The following is an 8,267-nucleotide window of genomic DNA, read 5'->3' as shown; positions in this document are numbered from 1 at the left end:
ACCTCATCTGCTGAACTTGTGAGATCAAACCACTTACTTAAATGAATCCAATTTATAGAATAAGGATAAGAACCCAGTTTTCTGACATCATCATTTTTTTAAAAATCATGACTTCTCCATTCCATTTACTTAAATTCCTAATGGACTTCATTATTTTCTACACTCCTACTTTGATTCACACTTTTTCCCTTACTATATTTTTAACTAGTATAAATCCTGGCCTCTATGGTGTAGATCAAATTGAAGGTCTAACATAAAGTTTTTCTGACAATCACAGGAGAAATGATCTTTCCTTCCTTGGATTGCATACAAGGAAGGAAATAATTGCAAATAGGAAGGAAGAAAGTGTTTTTGCATCCAAGAAAGACAGAATTTATAGTTGCAAAATGTATTGCATTGTTTTTTAGTTATTTAATTTGCTTCAAAGGTAAATCGTGTCAGGCATCATGCTAGTGATGCAGGATTTTTCTTGGCCCCTTTGTCAGACTTGCGGCATAGGTGCCCCATTTACTTGGCCTACCATACTCAACCCCTTGCTGGAGGGAGCATGTGAGCAGGCAAGTGTGGGATCTGGTCAGCCACTCTGGGTGCCAACACAGGAGCAAGCAGGGCCCACGGCAGTGCCCAGATGAGGTTTCCCACCACCCTGAAGCCCCAGAGGGGATGTTACAGTGTTCCTTTAGTTATGTCGTCTATGGACGGCTGTGTGTTAGCAGCTCAGTTGGCCTCTTGCTTCGTCATGTGGGTAACTGTCCTCCACTGCCGAGGGCAAAGGTATGGTGTGACAGATTTGCTGGATATCCACACTTAGTGTGTCCCAAGCTCTCATCTGGTGTCCAAGAAGAATGAGGTCGTGCAGACAAATTGAAGGATGGTGAAGGTGGAGAATTTTATTTAGCAATTAAAACTGCTCTCAGTGAAGAGAGGATGTGAAAAGGGGACAGGAAAGGCAGGTTGCCTTCCCCGAGGTCAGGTTGTCTCTTCCCCGAAGTCAAGCCATCTCTCTGAAGTCAGTCCATCTTTCGAAAAGGCTACATTCAGAAAAAAACAATCGGGAGAAAGTTGGCAAACAGGAATAGAAGTTCTCACTTTGGGCTGCAGGTTTCAGGTTTTTCAGTTTGAAGGTGGGGTTTCACCAGAGACCCACCCCTGTGTGCCTAGAATTTCTCTGCCTCCCGCCTCTATCAATAGTATTCAATGAATAAAACATGTTTCTGTCTTAAACATGCATAAAGCTATACCTCAAGTGGTACTATTTATACTCTGCATTTTTGTTCTTTTACGTGCATATGTTTCTCCTACCCAATTAGATTATAGATTTCTTGAGGTCAGAAACTACTATGTCCTCACATCTGGTACTCAACAAAGCTTTTCACACTCAATGTTACATTTGATAAAAGAACCTAGTTACTAGGAACAAAATATCTGGGCTTCGAAGTAGTCATTTTTATTCTTTATAAGAAAGAATATGCATTTCTATTAAAGTAGAATTGATGAATGATTTACTATCAAGGCATATCAACCACTTTGGAAAGTAAGCACAGCAGACAGTGCATGAGGCTCACAAAGTTTAAGAAATCAGCCTGTGGTCACTAAGATATAAAACTACTTAATCTAAGGTACAATACAAATCTAAAACTTGAGCATGATCCCTCCAAGCAGTCAAAATGGTTGACGATTACAGACCTATACATAATACTCACTTACTGCCAGACATTACTCTAAGTTATTTACATGTACTAACTCACCAGCTTCAATAACTTTGTGAGGTAGGCATTTTATATTCTTCTATTTTCTGATGAGGAGACCGAGGTAAAGAGAGTAAAAGTTGTGAGTTCAAGGTTTCAACAACTGTTAAACAGCAGATCAAGAAGCTAAACCCTGAGAGTCTTATCAGCAGCCATGTTCTTTACTATTACGCAAGTTCAGCTCTTCCTTCTCAAATTAAACATGAAAAGTAAAAAATGATAGATGATAAACAGTACAGCTTGCAAAGCCACTCATTTATAGTGTGTTGGAGAAAACACGCTGTAAAGTTGTAAAATTTAAAAAAATTAAGTAAGTTAGTCCAACCTTAATGCATTTTTTCTTAGATCTATGCACTCAAAAAGAACAAACAAGGTAGAAAGAGCCTTGTGGATATTTGCAGAAATCGTTGAGAATTCTAGGAAGAAGAACTGGTAAATGCTGGGGCCCTGCAAAGGGAGGAGTTCAGTAGTTTGAAGGAGCAGAGGGAAGTCAGCACAACTGAAGCACTGAATGAAGGTGAGAGTGCAGGGTATGAGATAAAATAGCAGGCAAGAACCAGATCCCATGAGGCCTTGTAGATCATTAATAGGATTTTGGTTTTAACACTTTATGTAATAAAAAGCCATTCCATTCTTCAAAAAAAAAAAAAAAAAGATTCTGAAGAAAGGAATGACGAAAATATGACTTACTTTTTAAAAGGAACATTGGATACTGTATTAAATATAGACTGAAAGGGAAGGGCAGAAGTAGTATGACCAGTAAAGTGGATATTCAATAATCCAAACAAGAAAAGATTGTAACCTAGATTGGGAGAAGAGCAGTACAGGTGATAAGATATATCCAACAGCGTTTAGTAAAGCATTAGATGTATTGTGAAATAAAAAGAAGAGGATCAAGAATGACTCCAGATTCTTTTGACTTAGGTAATTTTGAAGAAAAACTTACCATTAACTGAAATAAGAAAGACTGAAGCAGGAGAAGGATTGTGGAGCAGAGATCAAGAGCTCAAATTGTGTGTGTGTGTGTGTGTGTAGATTAAAATGTTTATTACACAGGCATATGGGGCTCTCCTCAAATTCAGGAGAAACATATCATATTAGAGTTCTTGATCTATAGACACTATGGTATACAATTGAGTAAATGAATCTAGAAAACCCCAATACTTACAGATGGTAGAAGAGGAAGAATTATCAAAAGACAAGAAGGAGTAGCCATTGAGGTATTATGAAAACAAGATTGTACTGCATTTCAAAAAGAAAATGAAGAAAAACTTTCCAAGGATGAGGTAGAAATTGGCCATATAAAGTGCTGCTGAGAGATAAAATCAAGATCTGAAAATTGGCCATTAGACTTAGGAAGGTGGCAATTATTAACGACTATGATAAGACCAGTTTCAGATGGGTGATGAGTTTGAAGCCTCAATAGCAATGGATTGAACACAGAATGGGAAGGGAGCTATTGAAAACAGTCAATAATGAAAATTCATTTCAGTAGTTTTGGTAAAAATGCAAAATATATAACAGCAGCTCAACAAAAACTGGAGTACCTGTTGGGTATTCACCACGCTTCTGAGAGTTTTAGTCTGTAACTACTTATAGTTTCCTGCACAGATTTTATTACTCTTATGACAAAAAAGGTAAGAATAAATCTAACACGGATAACTAACCAAACTTGAAAGAGGATGCTATAGGTAAAAAAGATAGGAAGTGTAGAAAAATAATTGTTTTTTCTGCTAACAAATTCTCTATCTTCTGCAGTAACATTAAACGTGCTATGTAAATATCTGGTACAAAGAAGTCCTGTTAATATAGAAAGTTGTATTCTGTAGAGAAAATAAACATAATGTACTAGAAATACTTGCCCTTGAACCCGGGCTTTTTCAGCAGAGACGGCTGATACCTGGTAATAAAAGCAGTCTCATTGGGCTAAGGCAGACAATTAGGGAGAGGTCAGTAACAAAAAGCACACAGAAATTTTAGCAAATATCTGAGGAGAATGCTACCTTGTAGAACAATTGCTTTCCTCATTTGCTTCATCGACATTTCCTTGTTTTGTCTCTCTCTCTTCTTCCTGAAGGGCAAATCAGTGACTGTGCGTTACTGATGTTGGCATTTTTTAAAATTGTGAGCAAGTTTTAGACAGAGCAAGCTTTAAATAAATTATTTTTTTGAATTGAATATAATCCTTCCTCACAAATATATGTAATGCGTACATCTAATGAACACTGTGTCACTACATCTAGTTTCATAAAGCTGTAAGTAGATTATTAAACTCAGCATCAAGAATATGAAGACAGAGCTATATTGGCCAGTCACGGTGGTTCATGCCTGTAATCTCAGCACTTTGGGAGGCCGAAGCAGGCGGATCACGAGGTCAGGAGATTGAGACCATCTTGGCCAACATGGTGAAACCCCATCTCTAGTAAAAATACAAAAATTAGCTAGGCATGCTGGCGTGTGCCTTTAGTCCCAGCTACTCAGGAGGATAGGGCAGGAGAATGGCTTGAACCTGGGAAGTGGAGGTGGCAGTGAGCTGAGATTGCGCCATTGCACTCAGCCTGGTGATGACAGAGTGAGACTCCTCTAAAAAAAAGAAAGAAAGAAAGAAAGAAAAGCCATATCATAAAAGGTCTTGATGAAGTCAGAAACTTTGACTGTTTTCTCCTTTTCATTATTTTGATATATTAGCTAGTTCATTTTATAATAACTAACACCAGTGCCTATGTTTCCTTGATGTAGCACCTGCTTCATTTTATATTCATTGTTAACAGCAGTGCCACACATGCCACCTAAACACAAGGATTCAGAAGTTTCTCATACACTGAAATGTTCTTTCCCCTAAAGTTATTTCTCAATTCTGAGATTAAAAAATGAAGCTTCAAATATTCTTATAATGTATTTTGAAGGAGTATAAGAGGAACATTTTGGGCGGAAGTTATAGTCTAGTGAAAAAGGGTAAAAAAAAAAAATACGGTAAGCAGGATAATTTTTTTTCTGGCCCTTACCCACAGTGATTTTTATGTCCCAGTCCCCAGAACCTGTGAATTTATTAGGTTGCATGGGACAACGGAAAAAGGTTGAAGATGAAATTAAGGTTGCTAGTCAGCTGATCTTAAAATGGGGACATTATCCTGGATTAACTGAGTGGGCCCAATAAAATTACAACTTTTTTAAATAAAAGAAGGAGGCAGAAGGGGAGGTGAGAGTAATACAGTCTGAGAAAGATTTGACTCACTATTGCTCACTTTGAAGATCAGTGGAGAGAGCCAGCAGAGAAGAAATCGTATGGCCTCTAGAATCTGAAAAGGGCAAGGAGTAAGTTCTCCCACAGAGCTTCCAGAAAGAAACATGGACCTACTGAAACCTCGATTTTAGTTCAGTAAGTTCCATTTTGGACTTTTGAACTATAAAATTATATGAAAATGAATTATGTCATATTAACTTTGCAATAATTGGTTTCAGCATTAATAGTAAACTAATGCAGAAGAGAATAAGTAAAAATGAACTGAATAAACATTGTATGTTAAAGTATTGTATAAAAACATTTTTAAACAGTGAGGGAGCTGCCATGTATGTCCTACATGGCATGTTTTGTATATAGCTCATTGTTATCCAAGTTTAAATTGTGTAAGGATTAGAGACAACTTATGTAATGTGTGAAATCCCATGATAAGGGAAAGTGAAGCAAAAAATAAAGTAAGATGACAAAAAAGTTAGAGGAAGAACATTGAAAATTGTCAACCTCTAAGTGTGAGGTGGGAAAAAATGAGCCAGGTGAACAGACTAAGAAAGGTTTGGAAAGGTAAGGTAAGAACCAGCTGGTTGAAGTGTTATATAATCTAAGAGGGAACAACTTTTTAAAACCAAGTGATCAGCTATGTAAAGTGTTTTATAAATCAGATGAGTACTGGCTCAGGTAGGAAGTCATTGCTGACCTTTAAAAGTGAAGTTTCAGTAAAATAGTGATAACAGCAGTTATGTCTGACACCGAGGAGAGGTGGGGAAAGGGTTTGTGTGTAGCAATGATAGAGGGCAAAACAGCAATGAAGTGAAAATATTTATGTAATTTTTTTTTCCCCAAAAAAATGCTTCTAAGTAAGCGTCACAAAATGGCTTAGAGGCTGGCCTCATTTTCGAGAATTTCTGCCTGAAATTATGTTGACTAATTTGTAAACAGCCGTAAAAACTGAGTGCAATGATATATTGTTTACAACAATTATGTAACAGCAAAGGGAGTATACTTAAATATCACTAAATTGAGTAACCTAGGGAATTTTCAGGATGAATAGATTTACCAAAATATCCCTGCTATAAATCTGCTTCTTAAGCTCTTGTAATGTATCCAATTTATGAGTCATGCATTCAAAGATAAAGAGCTTCTTAGAAACACAGGTAAAGAGACTTTTCTTGGAGAGCTGTATCTTGAGGGAATGTTCTGTGGAAGTTGACAGAACAAATCTGCAATCCATCACGCTGATGTGCATACAAGGGCCAAGTTTGTCCAGATGTCTAATATGGCACAGATGGGCAGGCAAGGCATTTGGCTGTGGTTTTCTTGTAAACATAAGAGAAAGCAGTACCCAAAGCTAACTTTTGAAGGCAGTAGCCTTCCAATTGGGGAAATGTACCAAGCTGGCTGACTGTCACAGCACTAACTGCCATCAGCACCCTGTGGCTCTGCTGCTTGGCATCAAGAGAGAGGTGCAGCCCCTATGCACACAGCAGAGCTGTAGCCAGGAACAGCTGTCAAAACCTGTAGCAGCTCACTGACTAGGTTCCATGACCTAGTTAAGACCTGGACAATATTTTCCTCTTACACTTTGTGAAAGTTGGTATGCTTTTTGCATGGAAGATGTCAGATATGGAAGATTAACTTCCATGGCATACGGTACCACAGGGGAGGGAGGGGGAGACAGAGGAAGAGAAAAGAGAGAGAAGAGAGAGAAGTATTTGCATTTAGTGTTATGCAGAATTTCTGTCTTATTCAAATAGGAAGACAGGATAAATAACTGGAAGATACAGAAATGTAAAAATTTCCTAACTGAAGTCACAGTTGGGGGGGTGTGTGCGCCAGCATGGTCACACAAATGAGTTTTCTCCTAAAATCTCTTTTGTACAAAGGGAAATGTACATATTTTTAGCATGTTTTAAACACCATTTAGGTTAGGAAAGCAAAACATATTAAGTGTATAAATGTGTTTTCTCTGGCTATTTGCCAAGATGTGCACCTTAAATAAAAGTAACTTTATTCGGAAAATGGCAACACATTTGTTAATTTCAGTTTTAAATTTTCTGCTTTTTTAAATGTTTAGCTCCTACAGCACTCTCATTTATAGTTTTTTTTTTTTTTTACTATTTTATTAAGAGATCAAAATAACCTTCAGATATGAGGAACATCAACATATCTGTATAGTAAAACACAGTTACAATGTTCTCAACTTTTAGTGTCCTTCACAACATCAAGTAGATACTAAAATCATTTATTTTCAGAAAAGTGGCCTGAGGGAAAAGGAAAAGAAAATTTTAATTGAGAACATTCTCTGCTAGATGGAACTTTGTCCAATCAGTCCCCTGCCTCCTTTTTATTCTGTGGTTTGAGAATTAGCAGATTCTGTTTCTGTGAGACTTGGGTGTTTATCACACTCACTCACTACTGAAAACCAAAGATTGCTACAGATAATAATACACATTTCTTTGCTTTCACATTATATAATTGGAAAAAATAGAAACTAGATAACATTTTGATTTGATGTTTCTAAATGTGCGCCCCACCACATGCTACAGAGGGTGAGAAATGTGATACAGACAGGAAAAAGCGGAAGACCCAAGCTTCATGTGCAAAGAACATGTCATATTCTTGGCCTATGAAACACAATACTTTGGGATGGAATAAATCCCTGAAGATGTCCTGGGCTATTCAACATCAAAAAGTTTTTCTTCCCGTTTAAATATACGTGTCTTTTATTATTATTATTATCATTATTATTATTATTATTTTGTGGTTAGGAGATGCTACTGTTTGTCAATAACCCTTTGAATATTTTTAAAATGGCATTTGCATATGTATGAATTTAAGAGCATACAGGAATTATAATTTATACCTTGTGGACAACTTTATTTTAAATTATTCATTTATTTGTTGGAGACAGAGTCTCACTCTGTTACCCAGGCTGGAGTGCAGTGGCACCATCTTGGCTCACTGGAACCTCTGTCTCCCGAGTTCAAGCAATTCTCTTGTCTCAGCCTCCCAAGTAACTGGGATTACAAGCGTGCACCACCACGCCTGGCTAAATTTTGTATTTTTAGTAAAGACGGGGTTTCACCATGTTGTCCAGGCTTGTCTCAAACTCCTAACCTCAAGTGATCTGCCCTCCTCGTCCTCCCAAAGTGCTGGAATTACAGGTGTGAGCCACCGTGCTCAGCCTTAAACAATTAATTATTTGGGGGCATAAAAGCCATGTAACAATTGAGTATTGGCTTGTCTAAGATTATTTTATCAGTGTATTTAATACTGTTATT

The 8,267-nt window shown here is 37.3% G+C and overlaps 1 long non-coding RNA gene across 1 annotated transcript in view; it reads right to left on the bottom strand.

Annotated features, from left to right (window-relative positions):
- Positions 1-961: 961 nt before the first annotated feature.
- LOC116274179 overlaps positions 962-8,267 on the bottom strand; it is a 61,330-nt gene continuing 54,024 nt past the window's right edge. Inside the window, exons 4-5 of the long non-coding RNA XR_004182773.1 lie at positions 3,752-3,819; positions 962-1,031 (exon numbers count right to left, since the gene is read on the bottom strand). This is a non-coding gene — a long non-coding RNA (uncharacterized LOC116274179). The remainder of the gene's footprint in view (positions 1,032-3,751; positions 3,820-8,267) is intronic.

This window comes from Papio anubis, chromosome 3 (assembly GCF_008728515.1).
Source record: "Papio anubis isolate 15944 chromosome 3, Panubis1.0, whole genome shotgun sequence".
NCBI classification, from domain to species: Eukaryota; Metazoa; Chordata; class Mammalia; order Primates; family Cercopithecidae; genus Papio; species Papio anubis.
The sequence above is the reverse complement of the archived record's forward strand: the minus strand, read 5'-3'. Positions and strand labels throughout refer to the sequence as shown.